This window comes from Dendrobates tinctorius, unplaced genomic scaffold, assembly GCF_039654945.1.
Source record: "Dendrobates tinctorius isolate UK_male_01 unplaced genomic scaffold, ASM3965494v1 ptg000170l, whole genome shotgun sequence".
NCBI lineage: Eukaryota > Metazoa > Chordata > Amphibia > Anura > Dendrobatidae > Dendrobates > Dendrobates tinctorius.
In genome coordinates, this window is record NW_027361837.1 from 821882 (window position 1) to 844779 (window position 22898).

Genomic DNA, 22898 nt, shown 5'->3' on the forward strand with positions numbered 1-22898 from the left:
TTTGCCCTTGGCATTGTGTGGTGACCCCTGAGTGTGTTTGTGCTGTGTTCTGGTTACTTGATTCTCTGTGTATGACTCGGTCTGTTCTCTGGATATTGCTTTGGATTCTGCCTGGTACCTCCTATGTCTGTTTGGTTTTGATCTCTGCTTGGCCCTGATTATCCGCTCTGTCTCCTCCCTGGTACTGTACTGATATCTTGTGTATGACCTTTGGCTTTGTCTGACCTCCCGTCTGTTTATCCCTCCTGTACCTCGCTGGTCTGTACTGTACATGACTTCTGCTTTGCCATAATCGGAGTTCTCTGGCTTCTCTGACGCTAAGCCCCGCCCCTTGCAGTCACATGACCGTAGGTCCCGTGTCTACTTGCTAAACTTCAGCATCCACAGGTCCTGTGCATCGGTACTTTCTGGCTGTACCTGACCCCGGTACCCCTACAGTGCGGGTGAGTCCCTGCTCAGCGGAGGCTGCACGCCGGCGCTGACAGGATCCTGACACTCAGGACACACGCACTGGCTCAATGAGCAAGTACAGTGCGGTGTTCTTGAAAGTATAACTGACAGGGATGGGAGCGTTCTGAGGCTATAAGAAGCCTCCCCCAGAACCAGGGAGAGGCCACAATCATAGCCCCAGGTGTGCAGGTAAGCCTGCACCGGGATCACAACCTTTAACCCCAGAAATGCCAGTCATCAGCACTGGTTCCAGACATTAACCCCACGTGTGCGAGTCAAACCCGCACTGAGATCATGACAGCTTCCTGCTGTGTTTGGGACTTCATAGAAGTCAATAGGAAGGAATTCGGCAGGTGCCGAACAAATTCTAGTTTTAGGCCTGATGAAATGATGTTAATGGCCCAGGGGTTGGATGTAATTCTTCCTCATTGGTGGCTGAATTTTAGTAGTCTGCCACCTACCGGTGTACTGGTGCTAACGGAATCTGTCCCCCCTGAAGGGACGTTTTCCAAACAGGATGCCCTTCTGCTTGGGATCTGTATTTCCCCAGCGGTCCTGAGGTCTGAAATCTTTTTCTCCAAACGGAGGCTTCAAGAAGGCCCTCCTGTTAAAGGGTATATACGGGTTAGGGAAACCTTTCTTCCTCTCACCTGCTTTCGTTAAGATCTCGTCCAACTCTGTGCCAAATAGGTACTTACCCTGGCAGGGTATAGCACAAAGTTTAGTCTTTGTCTGTGTATCTCCTCTCCAACCTTTCAACCATAAGGCCCGCCGGCCTGAATTGGTTAGCCCTGCTGCTCTAGCAGATAAACGGAGGGAGTCCGCTGAGGAGTCAGATAGGAAAGCCGCTGCTCCTTTAATCAGGGGAATAGAGGAAAGGAGCTTGTTTCTGCATACTCCGTTTTTAATTTTTCCCTCCAGGTCATCCAGCCACACTAACCTTGATCTTGCTGTGCACGTGGCTGCTATTGCTGGTTTAAAGGCTGCCGTGCATGCTTCCCAGGATCGTTTAAGAAAGGTATCTGTCTTTCGATCTAATGAGTCAGCCAATGTCCCTGAATCCTCCACGGGCAGGGAGGATCTACGAGAGGTAGAAGCCACTGCCGCATCTACTTTGGGGGCTCTCGACCAAGATGTTAACTCCTCGTCATCAAAAGGGTATTTGCGCTTTGAAGTTAACGGGAGGAAGGTTCTCTGACCCTGTTTCTTCCACTCCCTCCTCACCAGCTCCATTATAGCTGGGACTACTGGGAAAGCTCGGATCTTTCTCCGGGAAATGCCTGCAAACATGTCTTGCGGAGTTTTGGGGTCCTTAGTGTCGGCCAGGCCCATGGTATTTCGGACAGATTTAACCAAGTTATTAACGCTGTCCGTAGGGAAACAAGCCTGTTCCTCCTCCTCTGAGGAAAAGTATTCGTGGGATCTATCTGAGTCTAGTTCCTCAGTTTCCGACGGCGATCCTGACGCCGGTGAAGCTATTCCTCTCGGTGAAACCATTCCTCTAACGGAGGAATGACCCCCCAGACTACTGGAGCTGCCCAAGGCCCGAAGCTCCTCTCTAATTATGGCTCGGATATCCTCTTTTTTCCCCTGAGGATTCCTCCTGCAGCGTCTCTTCAATACAAGACTGGCATAAACTCTTAGGATGGCTATCTGGGAGGGGCTGAGAACATAAGGCACACTCTCTATTTTTCGCCTTCTCCGTTCTTTTGGCCTAAAAGGTATGGATCAGAGAGACATCATCAGCTCTAAGCCTGACTAAAAACACTCACCCGTGAATCTCGTCAGCAATTTACCGGCTGCGGGGTTTGCGACTCAGGCTGAGGCGAGGCGTGGGATGGCTTTTTCTCCTTCCGCTTTTTTTCCGTGGGCTCATTCTGCCTGGAATGCCCGCTGGACTCTCTTCTGGAGCTGCCACTTCTCCTGGTGCTGCTGCTCCTTCTCGTGGTACCACTTTTTCTGCTACCCTGCGGGGACTCTCCTGGCTGGCTCAACTGGAGCGAAACTGGGTCGTTTGTGGACGACATAGCTGTGAACCGCTGCAGTGTTACCGATGATTCCGACTCCTCTCTTTATCCTTTTTTTTTCCCTTCGGCAATTTTTTTTTCTTACTCTGTCCCACTGCGCATGCGTGGCTCCCGCTCTCGCGATACCAGCGTCACTTGCCTCCTCTGACCTGGGAAGTTGTTACTGCACTTTCGGGTCGCCTCAGCCTGGGAGCGCCGGCTACCTGCCCAACCTGCCGCTTTAACGCTGCCCTTCAGCCCCGCAGTCCTGACCACAGGACCAGGTATTTCGTCCTCCTACTAGCTGCTGGCACTTCCACTTCCCTGCGAGCTCAGGATTTCATTCATCACCTGGCCTCGCCGTATCGGGGGGGGGGTTACCATCCCCGATGCCGCGCTATTTCTTTTCTGTAATGCGTCCGTACCCCTCTGACACGGGGGGGGGGGGGGGAGGGGGCGATGCTGCCCCATAATAGTGAGCCTGGGTACTCCTCACCACGGCCTCACCTGCATTACCAGCCCGGGGGGGGGTCTTCTCTCCGCCCGACGCTGCTTCCAGGCCTGGGGCCCCCGCTGCTCATATCGTGCACGCGGGCGGCTACCAGACCAGGCATACTCTTCTGCGGGTTCCTTCCTAAAAACAGGAAACCAAACTGAGGGAGCGAGGGGGACCGCCCCATTTATCTCTCTGTAGGTTTCCTGTTCCTAGGGGCGGATCCCCTCTCTCTCTCAGTGGGTGCTGTCGTGGCGAAGAGGAAAAAAAGCATTTTAGTAGCAAACAAAAAATGATATTAAACTGACATCACAGACCCAAAGAATAAAGATATCATATCACTTAGGCTATGTGCACACGCTCTGGATTGGTCTGCGGATTTTTCAGCGCGGATTTTGCAAAATCCGCAGGTCAAAAGACCTGCGGTTTAGCCCTGCGGTTTCACACCTGTATAATGGAAGAGGTGTGAAACTGCTGTGGATTCCGCACAAAGAATTGACATGCTGCGGATTTGAACCCATGGAAAAATCCGCAGCATGTGCACAGCGTTTTTTGTTTTTCATAGATTATAATGAATCATAGAATCATAGAATCGTAGAGTTGGAAGGGACCTCCTGGGCCATCTGGTCCAACCCCCTGCTCAAAACAGGATTCGCTAAATCATCCCAGTCAGATGTCTGTCCAGCCTCTGTTTGAAGACATCCATTGAAGGAGAACTCACCACTTCTCGTGGCAGCTTGCTCCACTCATTGATCACTCTAACTGTCAAAAAGTTTTTTCTAATATCTAATCTGTGTCTCCTCCCATTCAGTTTCATCCCATTGCTTCTAGTCTTTCCTTGTGCAAATGAGAATAAAGATGATCCTTCTACAATGTGACAGCCCTTTAGATATTTGTAGACAGCTATTAAGTCTCCTCTCAGTCTTCTCTTTTGCAAACTAAACAATCCCAAATCCTGCAACCTTTCCTCATAAGACAGGGTTTGCAGACCGGTCACCATTCTGGTTGCTCTTTTCTGAACTTGCTCCAGTTTGTTGATGTCTTTTTTAAAATGTGGTGCCCAAAACTGGACACAATATTCCAGATGAGGTCTGACCAAAGAGGAGTAGAGGGAAATAATGACTTCACGTGATCTAGACTGTATGCTTCTGTTAATACATCCTAGAATTGCATTTGCTTTTTTTGCTGCTGCATCACACTGTTGACTCATATTCAGTTTGTGATCTATTAGCATACCCAAGTCTTTTTCACATGTGCTGTTGCTTAGGCCTATTCCTCCCATTCTGTATATGCTTTTTTCATTTTTATTGCCCAGATGTAGTACTTTGCATTTTTCCCTGTTAAAAACCATTCTGTTAGTTGCTGCCCACTTCTCCAGTTTATTTATATCTTTTTGAATCCTCTCTCTCTCTCTTCTCTAGTATTAGCTATCCCTCCTAGCTTTGTGTCATCAGCAAATTTAATCAGTTTACCCTCAATTCCTTCATCTAAATCGTTGATAAAGATGTTGAACAATAAAGGGCCCAGGACAGAGCCCTGTGGTACCCCACTTGAGACATTCTTCCAACTGGATGTGCAGCCATTTACGACCACTCTTTGGGTCCGATCACTAAGCCAGTTATGAATCCACCTAACAGTTGCCTTGTCCATTCCATACTTAGTCATTTTTTCAATAAGGATTGTATGAGATACTTTGTCAAATGCTTTGCTGAAGTCAAGATATACTATATCTACAGCATTTCCTTGATCCACCCAATCAGTGATTCCGTCATAGAGGGAAATTAAGTTAGTCTGACATGACTTATTAGTTACAAACCCATGCTGACTCTGTTTAATCACTTCATTCTTATCCAGGTACTGACATACATGTTGTTTAATAATTTGTTCAAAGATCTTTCCTGGTATAGAAGTCAGACTCACCGGCCTATAGTTGCCTGGGTCCACCTTCTTCCCCTTTTTGAAGATAGGAACAACATTTGCTCTTCTCCAGTCTTCTGGGACTTCTCCTGTTCTCCAAGAATTTTCAAATATTATGGAGAGGGGTTCAAAAATTTCTTCTGCTATCTCCTTCAGTACTCTGGGGTGTAATTCATCTGGACCTGGAGACTTGAATTCATTTAGGTTAGCTAAGTGTTTCCTCACTATCTTTCTGTTTATAGATATCCTGGATTCTTCTATTCCCTTAATAGGACAGTGAAGAACAGTTGATGTCACATTTCCTTTCTGAGAGAAAACAGATGCAAAATAGGAATTTAAAAGTTTGGCCTTCTCAACATCCTGTCTTACCATTTCATCATTTTCATCCTGTAAAAATCCTATAGCATCTTTGACTTTTCTTTTACTTTTGACATATCCCCAAAATCCTTTATTATTGCTTTTGACATCTCTTGCAAGCCTCAATTCATTGTCAGCTTTAGTAATCTGATTTGTGCCCTGCAGGTTCTGCAGACAGCATTATATTCTTCTTTAGATATGCCTCCCTCTTTCCATTTTATAAACATTTTTTTCTTCCTTTTTAGCATGTGCTTAAGTTCTGTGTTCATCCATCCTGGCTTCCTTAAATGCTTCCTATTCTTCCCTCTTTTCGGAATTGTTAACCATTGTGCTTTGAGAATTTCATTTTTCAAGATTTCCCATCCTTCCTGGACATTTTTGTCTTTAAGGATATCCAGCCATTGGATCCCTCCAATTCTCTTTCTGAATCCCTTAAAATCTGCCTTTCTGAAATCTAACCTTGACGTCTGAGTCTTCACAGGTCTTCCTCCTCTAGTTATCCAAAATTCTAAAATAGCATGGTCGCTACCTCCTAGGGTCCCAGCCACTTTTACCTCCTCAATGGTACTGTACAATGCAGCAGAAACTGCTGGGAATCCGCAGGGCCAAATCCGCAGCAGAATCCGCAGTGTGCGCACATACCCTTGACAAATGGTATAAAAACTATTCTGGAGCTGCTGCTTATTTGCTCATTCTGTCTCCCAAAAATCTGAATAAGGCTAAGTTCACACCAGTCCTGCGCTCTGATGTTGAAGGCTTACGTCAGGGTTTCCGTGTTAATTCCCCAAAAATTCCGATAAAACCCCTTGATCAGATGGAGTCCAATAATTTTAAGCCTCATTTTAGTGCACAAGTGTGTCTGACCACAGTTCTGTGCACGCCTAAAAATATGGACACCATCGGAGCAGACACCAAATGGAAATCCAAAGTGTCTTCATCTGCCTCATTACAGTGAGTGGTCCCCTCGGTAGTTTCGTTTGAAACACATTTTTGTGGGATTTACATGGAAACCCCGACGCGAGTGATCAATATAGAACAAATGAATGTGATCCCAGCCTTATACTGGAAGTGATGAAATAATTCTTATATATCCAAAATATTACCAATAAAATAAAATGCAACTTAGCCCTCATAAACCAGCCCCCCTCTCAGGTCTGCCAACTGCCAGTGGAAATATAAGCGGATCCCATTTGACTGGTAGAACAAAGACTCCGGAAATAAAATACCGTAACTCTGCGCTCCCAAATCCAATTGCCCCCTCCTGAGCCGAACTGTGCCTTATCCGCAGAAAGCAGCCACATGCTTGCCATTACTGTAGTGCAGTGGTCCCCAACCTTTCTGACTTTGAGAGCCACATTCAGCTAAGAGAGAGGGTCGTAAGCCACATTAAGCTTAGAGAGAGGGTCGCGAGCCACATTCATCTCCCACCCCCTTAAAAATAGTGTCAACCAAAGCCCTCCATTACAGGTATAATGATAACGAAAGCTTTTCCACAGATATCAGTCCAAAGCAGTACACTGAGATCCAGGGGTTCCCACAATACCCCCACATTCAGTATTCTCCCATCAAGGACTCCCAACACACTGTCACATTCAGCTTTGAGCACCTCCTCTGATAGGTAGTACCATCCTCCAGCGTACCATACCTAAACCATCTCTAAACCCCTATGACCAGTATATGTGCATCCAGATCTGCTCTCCTGTGCAGGGCTACTCCCAAAATTCACCATTTTGAGATGAACTCTTCATACCTGTTTGCTAGACCTGGAGCCAATGCACCAAGGTGGCAGTCGCAAGCCACAATTCATGGAACCACGAGCCACATGTGGCTCCAGTGCTACAGGTTGGGGACCCCTGCTGTAGCGGGATAATCCAATTTACAGTTATGTGTCTCTAGAAGCACAAGCTGGGCACAATGCATTAACACTAAACTGGCAGATTTGCAATTCTCCAAAAAAAAACAAAAACAAAAAATGAAGTGGATGTTACTGTTTTTTTTTTTCTGCTGTTCTGGCACCTTCTGGGCTGTGCAAATGTTGCCCACAAACTATTTTTGAAGAATCTGTCCTCCAAAAGCCAAACAGCGCTTTGGATCCTTCTAGCCCTGATGTACGACCCAACAGTAATTTCTGACGACATATTGAGCATTACCACCGCATTCAGGAGAAAGTGTGCAATCGTGAAGTGCAGTTTCACCTATTAACCCTGAAAAATGTGTAGCCAATAAAACAAAATTACATTTTTATCACAAAGTTGTTACACCAATAACCATACCAATGTGGGTTCAAACTACTCAATACATCCCAAATGAATTACTTAAGCTGTGAAGCTCCCAATAGGCATCCGCTTATGGAGGGTTCCCCTTGTGCGAATTGAAACTTTGAGGCTGAAGTAAAATTTTGGCAGAAAAATAAAGCATTTTTCAATTTCACTGCCAAATGTAATCAAATAAAATTCTGTGATGTAGTTTGTTGGTTAAAAATGCTCAGCACATCTCAAGATGAAGTCCTTATGGAGATTAGTTTCCAAATGGAGTCACGTGTGGATGTTTTCTCTGCTTTTTTGCCATTTTGAGGACTCTAAAAATGCAACACTGTGTCCAAATTTGTGCTCCAAAAATTAAATCACTCTCTTTGCTTTCAGACTTTTTCCATGTGCCCAAACATTAGTTTTTGACCACACCTGGGGTGTCACTATGATTAGGAGAAATTGCATAACAAATTATGCGGTCCATTTTCTACTATTACCCCTCGTTGAAATGATTAATTTGGGGCCAAAACAGTATTTTATTGGAAAAATAATATTTTCTTTGTTTTCATATCTAAAAACTGTAAAAATTTGTGAATCATCCGTGGGTTAAAAAAAAACTCAATAGACCCCTAGATGAATTCCTTGAGTGGTCTTTTTTTCCCAAAATGGGTTCTCCTGTGGGGGGGTTTCTGCTGTTTTGGCATGTCAGGAGTCCTTCAAATGCTACATGGTATTCACAATCTATTAAAGCCAAATTTATGCTAAAAAATCAAACAATGCTCTTTCCTTTCTGAGCCCTGACATGTGCCCAAAAAACATTTTCCAGCCACTTATAGGGTCCTGGCACGTTCAGGAGAAATTGTATAACAAATTATGGGGTCCAGTTTCTCCTATTACACTCTCAGAAAATTACAAACTTGGAGCTAAAATATTTTTTATTATCACACCCAAATGTTCTAAAGTTCTGTTAAGCATCTATGGGTTCAAAATGATCAACACACCCCTACTTGAGTTCCTTGATGGGTGTAGTTTCCAAAATGAGGTCAGATTTTGGGGGTTTCTGTTGTTTTTGCATGTCAAGGACTTTGCAAAGGTGACATGGCATTTACAATCTATTCCATCTATTTCCTTTCTCCTATTACCCCTTGTGAAAATTAAAAATTTGTAGCTAAATGTTTCAGTGGAAAAAATGTAATTTTTCATTTTTTTCAATCCACTTTGCCGCAATTCCTGTGTAGCAAATGAAGGGTTAAAAAATTTCCTAACAGTAGTTAAGAATAATTTGCAGAATGCAGTTCTTAAAATGGCATCACTTTTGGGGTCCAAAGTCACTTTTAAACCGAACAGGTTTGTAAAAAAAAAGAAAAAAATCAAAAAACAAAATTAGATTTATAAATTTTCTTAAAACATGCTGCTACATTTTAAACCTTCTAACATCGTAACAAAATAAAAGGGCATTTGAAAAATGATGTTGACAAAGTAGATATATGGGAAATGCCATTTATCAAATATTTTGTGTGGTGCGACTATCTTGTTTAAGGATCTAAGTATTGAAAGTTTGAAAAATCACAAAATTTCTCATCAAATTTCAGATATTTTCATAAAAACCAATAACTTAAATTACAATATGTCATGAAAAAACAAACAATCAATCTCAGGCTCATCGGGATATATACAGTACAGACTAAAAGTTTGGACACACCTCATTCAAAGAGTTTTCTTTATTTTCATGACTATGAAAATTGTAGATTCACTCTGAAGGCATCAGAACTATGAATTAACACATGTGGAATTATATAATTAACAAAAAAGTGTGAAACAACTGAAAATATGTCTTATAATCTAGGTTCTTCAAAGTAGCCACCTTTTGCTTTGATTACTGCTTTGCACACTCTTGGCATTCTCCTGATAAACTTCAAGATGCAGTCACCGGAAATGGTCTTCCAACAGTCTTGAAGGAGTTCCCAGAGATGCTTAGCACTTGTTGGCCCTTTTGCCTTCACTCTGCGGTCCAGCTCACCCCAAACCATCTCGATTGGGTTCAGGTCTGGTGACTGTGGAGACCAGGTCATCTGGCGTAGCACCCCATCACTCTCCTGCTTGGTCAAATAGCCCTTACACAGCCTGGAGGTGTGTTTTGGGTCATTGTCCTGTTGAAAAATAAACGATGGTCCAACTAAACGCAAACCGGATGGAATAGCGTGCCGCTGCAAGATGCTGTGGTAGCCATGTTGGTTCAGTATGCCTTCAATTTTGAATAAATCCCCAATAGTGTCACCAGAAAAGCACCCCCACACCATTACACCTCCTCCTCCATACTTCACGGTCGGAACCAGGCATGTAGAGTCCATCCGTTCACCTTTTCTGCGTCGCACAAAGACACGGTGATTGGAACCAAAGATCTCAAATTTGGACTCATCAGACCAAAGCACAGATTTCCACTGGTCTAATGTCCACTCCTTGTGTTCTTTAGCCCAAACAAGTCTTTTCTGCTTGTTGCCTGTCCTTAACAGTGGTTTCCTAGCAGCTATTTTACCATGAAGGCCTGCTGCACAAACTCTCCTCTTAACAGTTGTTGTAGAGATGTGTCTGCTGCTAGAACTCTGTGTGGCATTGACCTGGTCTCTAATCTGAGCTGCTGTTAACCTGCGATTTCTGAGGCTGGTGACTCGGATGAACTTATCCTCCGCAGCAGAGGTGACTCTTGGTCTTCCTTTCCTGGGTCGGTCCTCATGTCAGACAGTTTCTTTGTAGCGCTTGATGGTTTTTGCCACTGCACTTGGGGACACTTTCAAAGTTTTCCCAATTTTTTGGCTGACTGACCTTTGTTATGAATGAGTCACCGAAGGAGGAAAAAACAAAAATACAAGCTAAGGCCAGAAAACCGGAGAGGTTGGTAGCTATCGGATTGCAGACCCCTGATCCTATTCACACAACTAACCGTAGCCGTGGGGGGTTCCTACGGTGCCCTAGACCCCTCGTTCACAGCCGGAGAACTAAATAGGCCTCAAGAAAGAAAGGGGAAATCTAAACTGCCCCAGAGTAGACCCCAAAGCAATAGACAGCCCCCAACATGTATTGTCGATGAAAAGCAGATGAAAACACAAACACAGACAGAAAGACAGGTTGAGCAAACGATGGGGCCCAACTAACTAAATAGGAAAGGACAGAAAAGATGCTGGCTGCAATCCGCAAAAATTCTGCCAAAATAATGTCCAACATGTCCTATCGGACGTGTTGGACATTATTTTGGCAGAATTTTTGCTAAGCTAAGTTTTTTTGCTCTCTTATTTTTCCATGAGATTGTGTCTGTTTACTTAGTGTTTGTGTTCTGCCTGTTCTTGTTGGTACAGGCTGAGCTCCATTTTTGTCTCTGGTCAAGTTGATCTTTTGCTCAGTCTTCAGAATATACCTGAGTGCTGATATAGTGATTTTGAAGTCTAGGGACTTCAGGGCCTTGAAAAAAGGCCCTGAAGTCCCTAGACTTCAAAATCACTATATCAGCACTCAGGTATATTCTGAAGACTGAGCAAAAGATCAACTTGACCAGAGACAAAAATGGAGCTCAGCCTGTACCAACAAGGGCAGGCAGAACACAAACACTAAGTAAACAGACACAATCTCATGGAAAAATAAGAGAGCAAAAAACTTAGCTTTCAGAAGACCGGTACTGAACTGGTTTGCAAGAGCTCAGAGCAGAAAGGATCACCAGAACCCCTGTAGGGCGTCGGCTGCCTTATATCTACTCAGTGATTCCGGGTGTTCAATCAGGCTCCACCTGTTCAGATGACAGGTTCTTCCCAACCCAATCAATTTCACTACCTCTCCTCACCAGCAGAGGGAGTTCATCAGACATCAACTGTGAAGGGGAAAATGAACTCACAACAGACCTTCATTTCTTAAAGTAATGATAGCCACTCGTTTTTCCTTACTTAGCTGCTTTTTTCTTGCCCTAATACAAATTCTAACAGTCTATTCAGTAGGACTATTAGCTGTGTATCCACCAGACAAACCCCATTTATATTTATAAGGCAAGAAATCCCACTTATTAAACCTGACAGGGCACACCTGTGAAGTGAAAACCATTTCCGGTGACTACCTCTTGAAGCTCATCAAGAGAATGCCAAGAGAGTGCAAAGCAGTAATCAAAGCAAAAGGTGGATACTTTGAAGAACCTGGAATATAAGACATATTTTCAGTTGTTTCACACTTTTTTGTTAATTATATAATTCCACATGTGTTAATTCATAGTTTTGATGCCTTCAGAGTGAATCTACAATTTTCATAGTCATGAAAATAAAGAAAACTCTTTGAATGAGAAGGTGTGTCCACACTTTTGGTCTGTACTGTATGAGCATTCCTGAGTTACCACCACATAAAGTGACATTGGTCCGATGTGAGAAAGGGGGCTTGGTAGTTAAGATCAAAATTAACGGCTGTCAGTAAGTGGTTAAAAGAGGCACAAGAAATTATATATATATATATATATATATATATATATATATATATATATATATATATATAAACAAACCATGTAATCTATAAAAGGGATTTCATTGTTTAAAGGGAACCTGTCATGATCACGTGTGTCAGGTCGCAGATGATGCCGCAAGGCGAACCCATAACACACGTGACCCTGGATACACCGCCTCCAGTGGGGCGAATTTAAATAATAGAACGTGCAGGTGGATACGCCGCCTCCACCTGGCGAATTTAGGTATTACACGTTATAAATATATTTCTGGAAACACCGCCTCCAGTAAGGCGCATTTAAATAATAAAGGGGGGAACCTGGGACACATTAACAGTGGTGGGCCCTGCGATAGGGAATGGGGACATGGAGACCTCCTAAGCTCCCCTGAGCCAGTGTCCCTGCACTCCTTAACATTCCCTAAACAGGCTCCGCACCTGTCGCTGCACGCGTACCTTAACGCCCTTGCTCACCCTGACCCTAAACCCTCACTAGGGAATGGGTCAGTGCGGAGACTAATCCCACCACTGCACTAATAACACACATGAGGAAAGAGACAATACAGGGGAAACACCACTTAGCTTTGCTCTGTTGCGTGCGCTCCTAGCAACAGAGCCCACCACCTGCGTGCATCTTCCCCTCCACCTGGATCCATCACCATAACTGGATCCGTCACCATCGTGCAGCCTGGGAGCAGAGTCCATCACCACTTGCAGCAGTCCAGTACACAGAGTCCCAAGATGAGTCCAGCCTCTGCCAAGAATCCAAGCATGCTCGAGTCCAGTTCTCAGCAACCAAGTCGAACATGCTGAGTGCAACTCTCTTCCTAGTCACCACTCCTCTAAGCCATGCCCGCACTTCCCGCCGACACCATAAACTGCGACTCCACCAGGCCATGCCAGTCCTTCCTGCAGACACCATTAGCTGGCACTCATTCTCTCTGGCTGACTGCGCAGGACTCCTATCCAGCTCCATCCTTCCACCAGGCTCTCCAACAACTCAGCAAGAAATATCACCCGCCGTGATTACACACCCTGAGACTCATTTATAGCGCCCCACACCTGATTCCTAATTAAGTGCAACCTAACCTAAGGTGCAATACCCCTAACCACCACCGGGGACAGTCAAAACACCTTTGAACTTAAACAAAGTAAAAAAAGTTCACTTTGTGCTTTTAATACCGCCAGATCCAACACTGGATCATGACAGTACCCCCTCCTTAATGAGGGGCCTCTGGACCCTCAAGACCACCCCTCATTAGGGAAACACCTACAGCGGGGATGCCCAGACCCTGAGTTCACCCCACCATTCCCTGACACTTCAGGTTTATGACAAACACAGCTGATATTGGCAATATACACTCACTGGCCACTTTATTAGGTACACCTGTCCAACTGTGTGTTAAGACTTAATTTCTAATCAGCCAATCACATGGCGGCAACTCAGTGCATTTAGGCATGTAGACATGGTCAAGACAATCTCCTGCAGTTCAAACCGAGCATCAGTATGGGGAAGAAAGGTGATTTGAGTGCCTTTGAACGTGGCATGATTGTTGGTGCCAGAAGGGCTGGTCTGAGAATTTCAGAAACTGCTGATCTACTGGGATTTTCACGCACAACCATCTCTAGGGTTTACAGAGAATGGTCCGAAAAAGAAAAAAAATCCAGTGAGCGGCAGTTCTGTGGCCGGAAATGCCATGTTGATGCCAGAGGTCAGAGGAGAATGGGCAGACTGGTTCGAGCTGATAGAAAGGCAACAGTGACTCAAATTGCCACCCGTTACAACCAAGGTAGGCAGAAGAGCATCTCTGAACGCACAGTGCGTCGAACTTTGAGGCAGATGGGCTACAGCAGCAGAAGACCACACTGGGTACCACTCCTCTCAGCTAAGAACAGGAAACTGAGGCTACAATTTGCACAAGCTCATCGAAATTGGACAGTAGAAGATTGGAAAAACGTTGCCTGGTCTGATGAGTCTCGATTTCTGCTGCGACATTCGGATGGTAGGGTCAGAATTTGGCGTAAACAACATGAAAGCATGGATCCATCCTGCCTTGTATCAACGGTTCAGGCTGGTGGTGGTGGTGTCATGGTGTGGGGAATTTTTTCTGGGCACTCTTTGGGCCCCTTGGTACCAATTGAGCATCGTTGCAACGCCACAGCCTACCTGAGTATTGTTGCTGACCATGTCCATCCCTTTATGACCACAATGTACCCAACATCTGATGGCTACTTTCAGCAGGATAATGCGCCATGTCATAAAGCTCGAATCATCTCAGATTGGTTTCTTGAACATGACAATGAGTTTACTGTACTCAAATGGCCTCCTCAGTCACCAGATCTCAATCCAATAGAGCATCTTTGGGATGTGGTGGAACGGGAGATTCGCATCAGGGATGTGCAGCCGACAAATCTGCGCCAACTGTGTGATGCCATCATGTCAATATGGTCCAAAATCTCTGAGGAATGCTTCCAGCACCTTGTTGAATTCTCTGCCACGAAGAATTGAGGCAGTTCTGAAGGCAAAAGGGGGTCCAACCCCTTACTAGCATGGTGTACCTAATAAAGTGGCCAGTGAGTGTATGTTCCTTTTGGAGGCACCACTCATCTCCAAAGCGCCGACCTGGGGAACGAGTTATTGTATGTGTATGTTTGCTCAGAGCTGATCAGACTCCACAACACATTTCCACAAGATGTTTTTTGGTGGGACCCATACAAGCTCGTTCACACACAGGTCCGGACCTGAACGTTTATTGCACACATACATATGTCATAACTTGGTGAACTCACTCTGGACTCAACAGAGGCGTCCCCCTGTGTCACCACACTCACACCACCACTATTCACCAAGGGACACCACCCTCCAACCCTTTCACCATGAGGACTGCGCCTCCTAGGGTTGGTTAATGGAGAGGGTAGAGATTTGTCCCTACTCCCCCGCAGCACACCTGCTGCACACACCAGGAGGAGAAGGGGACCGGGAAATGGAGGAAATATACTCTCGCTGGTCGCCTCCACACGACCAGGAGGGCGGCTTCTTTGATGGTATAAAGATTTGGCGTAAAACCCCGCGGACTAACACCAGTCAGCTCACCACAGGGGCGTACCCCTTCACCTTGGGGAATACCAGGCAGCTCCGTGGGGCACCATTCCTCCCACCTGCCTGGGTGCGCCCGCCTGCATGAACCAGTCCTGCTCCCCAGCAGCGACTCTAGGGGGTTTTAGTACCATAGCCGCAGGAATATGGAGGAAAATATATATACTCGCTGGTCGCCTCCACACGACCAGGAGGGGCGGCATCGAAGATTTGGCATGAGCCCCGTGGACTATTCACCAATCTGCTCACTACAGGGACGCACCCCTTCACCTCGGGGAATACCAGGCAGCTCCGTGGGGCACCATTCCTGCCACCTGCCTGGGTGCGTCCCCTGTAAGAGCAAGTCCCGCTCCCCAGCAGCGACTCTAGGGGCTTTTGCCAGACTGCAGCCGCCATTTTTGTTTCTCTGGTTATCTGAGCAGAGGCCCCAGACCCTGATAACTGCTGCTGCAGCGGCTTAAACACACCTTGCCGCTCCTCACTGCACCTCAGTGAGGCCCGGCAGCAATTACCACAGGTCTCCACATGGCCAAAGCTCACCAGAAAAAAAAGTAAGGGCTGGTGATAATGTCATGATCACGTGTGTCAGGTCGCAGGTGATGCCGCAAGGCGAACCCATAACACACGTGACCCTGGATACACCGCCTCCAGTGGGGCGAATTTAAATAATAGAACGTGCAGGTGGATACGCCGCCTCCACCTGGCGAATTTAGGTATTACACGTTATAAATATATTTCTGGAAACACCGCCTCCAGTAAGGCGCATTTAAATAATAAAGGGGGGAACCTGGGACACATTAACAGTGGTGGGCCCTGCGATAGGGAATGGGGACATGGAGACCTCCTAAGCTCCCCTGAGCCAGTGTCCCTGCACTCCTTAACATTCCCTAAACAGGCTCCGCACCTGTCGCCGCACGCGTACCTTAACGCCCTTGCTCACCCTGACCCTAAACCCTCACTAGGGAATGGGTCGGTGCGGAGACTAATCCCACCACTGCACTAATAACACACATAAGGAAAGAGACAATACAGGGGAAATACCACTTAGCTTTGCTATGTTGCGTGCGCTCCTAGCAACAGAGCCCACCACCTGCGTGCATCTTCCCCTCCACCTGGATCCATCACCATAACTGGATCCGTCACCATCGTGCAGCCTGGGAGCAGAGTCCATCACCACTTGCAGCAGTCTAGTACACAGAGTCCCAAGATGAGTCCAGCCTCTGCCAAGAATCCAAGCATGCTCGAGTCCAGTTCTCAGCAACCAAGTCGAACATGCTGAGTGCAACTCTCTTCCTAGTCGCCACTCCTCTAAGCCATGCCCGCACTTCCCGCCGACACCATAAACTGCGACTCCACCAGGCCATGCCAGTCCTTCCTGCAGACACCATTAGCTGGCACTCATTCTCTCTGGCTGACTGCGCAGGACTCCTATCCAGCTCCATCCTTCCACCAGGCTCTCCAACAACTCAGCAAGAAATATCACCCGCCGTGATTACACACCCTGAGACTCATTTATAGCGCCCCACACCTGATTCCTAATTAAGTGCAACCTAACCTAAGGTGCAATACCCCTAACCACCACCGGGGACAGTCAAAACACCTTTGAACTTAAACAAAGTAAAAAAAGTTCACTTTGTGCTTTTAATACCGCCAGATCCAACACTGGATCATGACAGAACCTATCACATAAAAATCCCCAAACAAAACCGAATATTAACCCTTTCACAAAATATGATGTACGGTATATATACACGTCATATGTCGTGTCTACCCCTTTAATGCGGGCTCCGACTCTGAGCCGGATCTTTTCCTGCCCTTAACAGCCATGGGTGGAATCGCAATCCACTTGCGGCTATTAACATGTTAAATGCCGCTGTCAATCTCCAACATCGGCATTTAAGATGATCGTGCAGGAAGCGCATCTCTAGCTTGCCCACTGGTGCCCCGTCACATGATTGCGGGGAGTCAATGGGTTGCAACGCATGACAACAGGGGGTCTTCAGAAGACCCTGTGGTTGTAATTGCCGATCTGCTATGAGCGCAGCCACGTAGCCAGCATTCATAGCAGATGAGCATTTCTGAAGCCCTGCTCTATGTAGCACAAGAGGTCAGATGATCGCAGATTCTAGTGTCTCCTGAGGAAACTATTATAGCAAGTAAGAAGTGTAAAAAAAGTTTTTAACCCCTTCATACTGCAGCCCATTTTCATTTTTGTGTCTCTTTTTTACTCCCCCTTTTCCTAGAGCAATAACTTTTTTATTTTTACGTCAATATTGTCATGTGAGGGCTTGTTTTTTGTGGGACGAGTTGTACTTTTGAATGATACCACTGCTTTAGAGGGAATCTGTCACCTATTTTTTCAACTATCAGCTGCCGGCACTGCCATCAGGAGCTTATCTACAGCATTCTGCAATGCTATAGATAAGCCCCCGATGTAACCTGAAAGAGAAGAAAAACGAGTTACCGTATATACTCGTGTATAAGCAGAGATTTTCAGCCCATTTTTTGGGGCTGAAAGTCCCACTCTCTGCTTATACACGAGTCATATACCAGGGGGGGGGATCAGCAGGGGAGGGGGAGCGGGGTGTTAGATATCATACTCACCCTCTGCAGCCCCCCTGCTTGTTTCATGTTCTCGGCACTTCTCTTCCTTCCTGCTTCAGCGGTCACATGGTACCGCTCATTAAATTAATGAATATGCGCATATTTAATAAGCGGTACCAAGTGACTGCTGAAGCAGGAAGAGAGCAGTGCGCCAAGAACATGGAAGAAGCAGGGGCTGCGCTGCAGAGACAAGCGCCATGATGGGGGGTAAGTATGAACAGGGGGAGGCATATTCACCTGTCCCTCTGCTGTCTTGCGTCCTCTGCAGTGACATTCAGGTCAGAGGGCGCGATCGCGCCCTCTGCCTGCACAGTCACTGCAGAGCCTGCAATGCTGATGAGCAGGGGGCAGCGACGGAGGTGAGCATACAGTTTTTTTTGTAACGGAGGCAGCGGCAGCAATATGATGAGGCCACACACTGTTCAGCATAACTGGGGCCACTCACTGTGCAAGATAACTGGGGCCACTCACTGTGCAAGATAACTGGGGCCACTCACTGTGCAAGATAACGGGGGCCACTCACTGTGCAAGATAACGGGGGCCACTCACTGTGCAAGATAACGGGGGCCACTCACTGTGCAAGATAACGGGGGCCACTCACTGTGCAAGATAACGGGGGCCACTCACTGTGCAGCATAACGGGGGCCACTCACTGTGCAGCATTATCTGGGGCCACTCGCTGTGCAGCATTATCTGGGGTCACTCGCTGTGCAGCATTATCTGGGGCCACTCACTGTGCAGCATTATCTGGGGCCACTCACTGTGCACTCTCGGCTTATATGCGAGTCAATAAGTTTTCCCAGTTTTTGTGACAAAATTAGGGGGTCGGCTTATACACGGGTCGGCTTATACACGCGTATATATGGCATATTAATACTCACCCAGGGGTGGTCCAGGTCCGGTTTTGGTCCGATGGGTATTGCGGTCCGATACCTCCCATCTTCTAACGATGACTTCCTCTTTGCTTCCCGTCGCGGCTCCTGCGCATGCGCACTGCTCTGCCCTATTGAGGGCAGAGCAGAATCCTGCAGTGCGCAGACGATGGATCTCTCTAACCTTTCCCGGCGCCTGCGCACTACAGGGCAGAGCAGTGCGCCTGCACAGGAGCTGCGACGTCATCGTTAGAAGATGGGAGGCGCCGGACCAGACCGCGACACCCATTGGACCAAAACTGGACCCGGACCGCCCCTAGGTGCGTATAATACAACTCGTTTTTCTTCCCTTTCAGGTTACATCGGGGGCTTATTTACAGCATTACAGAACGCTGTAGATAAGCCCCTGATGGCTGTGCCGGCAGCTGATAGTCGAAAAAATAGGTGACAGATTCTCTTTAACCATATTGTGTACTGGAAAACTGGAAAAAAATTCCAAGTGCGATGAAATTGCAAAAAAGTGCAATTCCATAATTTTTTTTTACCATGTTCACCAACTACTCAAACTGACCTGACATTATGATTCTCCAGGTCATTACGGGTTCATAAGTACAACAGAGAAAAACTGCTAGCACAGCCAGTGGTGGAGGTGCCTCCAGCAGGTTCCCAAACCTTTTTTTTTTTTATTTTTTATGTGCAGTACATAAAGTGGTTACAAACATTTCGGTCTGTCAAGACCTCATCAGTGTGTACTCCAAATAAAAATAAAATATAATGATTGTGATTACAAACAAAAAACAAAAATGATATACAAATGAATAAATACACGTGATCAATCCATCCAAAATTTTCAAATATTAGATAATGAGATTAAGGAAAAAGGGGAAAAAGGGAAGTGATCCCTTAATATGGTGACGGAAAAATGTAGAGACCCGTGATAGAACGGAAAACCTACCTAATGAATATAGTGCTGGGATGTGTGGTACACACATGTTCAGTGGTGGTTAGCTGTTGGAAGAGAGTGAACTATATAAAACTGAAAATACCAGCCGGTAGAGTGAATTAGGAGTAGAAAGGATGAATAGCACCTACCAATATAGAATGAATAGTTAAGGCATGGCACGCCAATATTTCCGAATGGCTGGTATTTTCAGTTTTTCCCCTCTTTCCTTAATCTCATTATCTAATAATTGACAATTTTGGATGGATTGATCGCCTGGGTACTACTCATTACCATAACAACTCTCATGAATATGCATACTCGTGTATTTATTCATTTATTTGTATATACTTTCTTTTTTTGCGTGTTCTCACAATTATTTTATTTTTATTTGTAGTACACTGATGAAGGTCTTGACAGACCGAAACGTTTGTGACTACTGTATGTACTGCACATTTAAAAATATTTCACTGCATATTATAGAGTGTGCCCAGTTTTCTTTATTACGAGTTCATAGACACCAAACATGTATAGGTTCTTTTTTTATTTAAGTGGTGAAAAAAAAAATCAAATTTTGTTTAAAAAAAAAAAGCGCGTCATTTTCCAAAACCTGCAGCATCTCCATTTTTTGGGATCTGGGGCTGGATGAGGGCTTAATTTTTGCATACCAAGATGACTTATTTAGCGATACCATTTTGGTGTAGACATGTTGTACGGTGCATGTCGTAAAGGGGTGAAAAAATATTAAAAAAAGTTAAAATATAAAAGTTCTAATCACACCCCCCTTTTACGCAATTCAAAATAAAATAAAAAATATGTATATTTGGTATTGCAATGTTCAGAAACGCCCGATCAAAATATAGAAAGAATTAATCCCATCAGTAAAAAGTGTAACAAGAAAAAAATCAAAACACCAGAATTAAAGTTTTTTTGGTCGCTGCAACATTGCAATATAATGAAATAACAGGTAAGCAAAACATCATATCTATCCCAAAATGGTATCAATAAAAATATCAACTGGGCGAGCAAAAACTAAGCCCTCTCCCAGCCCCAGTTCACAAAAAATGGTCTTTTTTTAACCCCTTAATGACCGTCGATACATCTTTTAAAGGTGGCAATTAAGGGTACTTAAGCCTCAGCGCCGCTTTTTAACAGCGCTGAGAAAAAAGTGTATAGCGCCCCCAGCATCGGAAAATCTTCGGGGTCTCGACTACCAGGGTAGCCGAGACCCCAGGGAGCATGATTCGAGTCGCGATAGCCGTTGTTAACGGTATACCGATGACTGCAAAAAAAAAAAGTCAGATTTTCCATTTAATTTCTCTTTCCTCTGATGTTATCGCACATCAGAGGAGAGAGAATAGGGTCCCCCGATCTCCCCCGGTACCTCTGGTGTCCCTGCAACCCTCCGTGAAGTCCCCTGGGCAACCGGCAACTTCTTTCGGGAGAAAATGGCATGCACATGCGCAGTGCGCGCCCGCCAAGATCTGCTGGCCAGCATCCGGAAACAATAGGAGATTTTTGCTATTGGTTCATTTTGATCACTGTGATAGACCCTATCACAGTGTTCAAAATAAAAAAATAGTAAATCAAACCCCCTCTTTATCACCCCCTTAGGCTGGTTTCACATTTGCGTTTTTTAGCGCTGGAAAAAAACGCATACCTGCGCATGCGTTTTTTCCCCTATATTTAACATGGGTGCGCATACCTGCGCGCTGGTAAGCGCATGTATGCGATTTTCATGCGCTGCGTTTTTTTGGGGTGTGCGTTGGTATTTTCCAGACGCAGCATGTTGCATTTTTGGGCCCTGCAAAAAAGCGCATGCGCACATATGCGCACGTTTTGCGCTAAAAATGGCCATTATAGCCTATGGATGCGCATATGTGCGCACTGGCATGCTCATGTATGCGTTTTTTTGCATATGCGTTTTTTTTTTTTAACCATGGAATTTAGGGGTTTGGGTTAGAGTTAGGGTTAGTTAAGGGGGTTTAGGGTTAGGGTCAGGGTTAGGGTTGGGGTTTGGGTCAGGGTTAAGTATGGTTTGGTTAAGGGTTAGGGTCAGGGTTAGGGTCAGGATTAGGGTTAAGTATGGTTTTGTTAAGGGTTAGGGTCAGGGTTAGGGTTAAGTATGGCTTTGTTAAGGGTTAGGGTCAGGGTTAGGGTCAGGATTAGGGTTAAGTATGGTTTTGTTAAGGGTTAGGGTCAGGGTTAGGGTCAGGGTTAGGGTTAAGTATGGTTTTGTTAAGGATTAGGGTCAGGGTTAGGGTCAGGATTAGGGTTAAGTATGGTTTTGTTAAGGGTTAGGGTCAGGGTTAGGGTCAGGGTTAGGGTTAAGTATGGTTTTGTTAAGGGTTAGGGTCAGGGTTAGGGTTAGTTAGGGTTTAGGGTTTGGGTTAAGTATGATTTGGTTAAGGGTTAGGGTCAGGGTTAGGGTTAGGGTCAGGGTTAGGGTTAGTAAATTCATGGTTTGGGTAGTGTGAGGGGCCACCTAAAAATGTTGGAAAAAAACGCAAACGCGGTAAAAACGCACTAAAAACGCATACAAACGCTGCGTTTTTTTCATGCATGCTCATAAAAATGCTTGAAAAAAACGCAGCAGTTGTATGCTTATGTATGCGTTTTTTCAATGCGTTTTTTTGCGGGAAAAACGCGCTGCAAAAAAAAGCAAGTGTGAAACTAGCCTTAGTTAGGTAAAAATAATAAAATTAAAAAAATGTATTTATTTCCATTAGAGTTAGGGATGGGCTAAAGTTAGGGTAAATTTTTTGTGAAAAAAGTAAAATGTTCGTTTTTCCTTCCATATTGCTTTATTTCTCGTGAAGCACCTGAAAGGTTAATAAACTTCTAGAATGTGGTCTTGCACTCCTTGAGGGGTGCAGCTTTTAGAATGGTGTCACTTTTGGGTATTTTCTGTTATATTGACCTTCAACTGTGAGGTGGTCCCTAAAAAAATGGTTTTGTAAATTTTATTGGAAAAATGAGAAATCGCTGGTCAACATTTAACCCTTATAACGTCCTAACAAAAAAAAATGTTTCCAAAATTGTGCTGATGTAAAGAAGACACGTGGGAAACGTTATTTATTAACTATTTTGTGTGACATAACACTCTGATTTAAGTGTACAAAAATTAAAAGTTTGAAAATTGCTACATTTTCTAAATTTTTGCCAAATTTCTGTTTTTTTCATAAATAAAAGTAAGTTATAGCAAAGAAATTTTTACCACTAACATGAAGTACAATATGTCACGAAAAAGCAGTCTCAGAATCAGTGGAATAAGTTGAAGCGTTCCAGGGCTATAACCTCAAAGTGCCAGTGGTCAGAATTGTAAACATTGGCCTGGTCATTAAGTACCAAATTGGCCCTGTCACTAAGGGGTTAAACAAACTTGATTTTTTTTTTCACCACTTAAAGTGAATTCTATAATGCTGTAGATAAGACCCCGATCC

General features: G+C 45.1%; 1 protein-coding gene across 2 annotated transcripts in view; it reads right to left on the reverse strand.

Annotated features, from left to right (window-relative positions):
* The window catches only part of NFATC3 (nuclear factor of activated T cells 3), a 387290-nt gene that overhangs the window by 39541 nt on the left and 324851 nt on the right, over positions 1-22898 (reverse strand). The gene's annotated exons all lie outside the window — the stretch shown is intronic.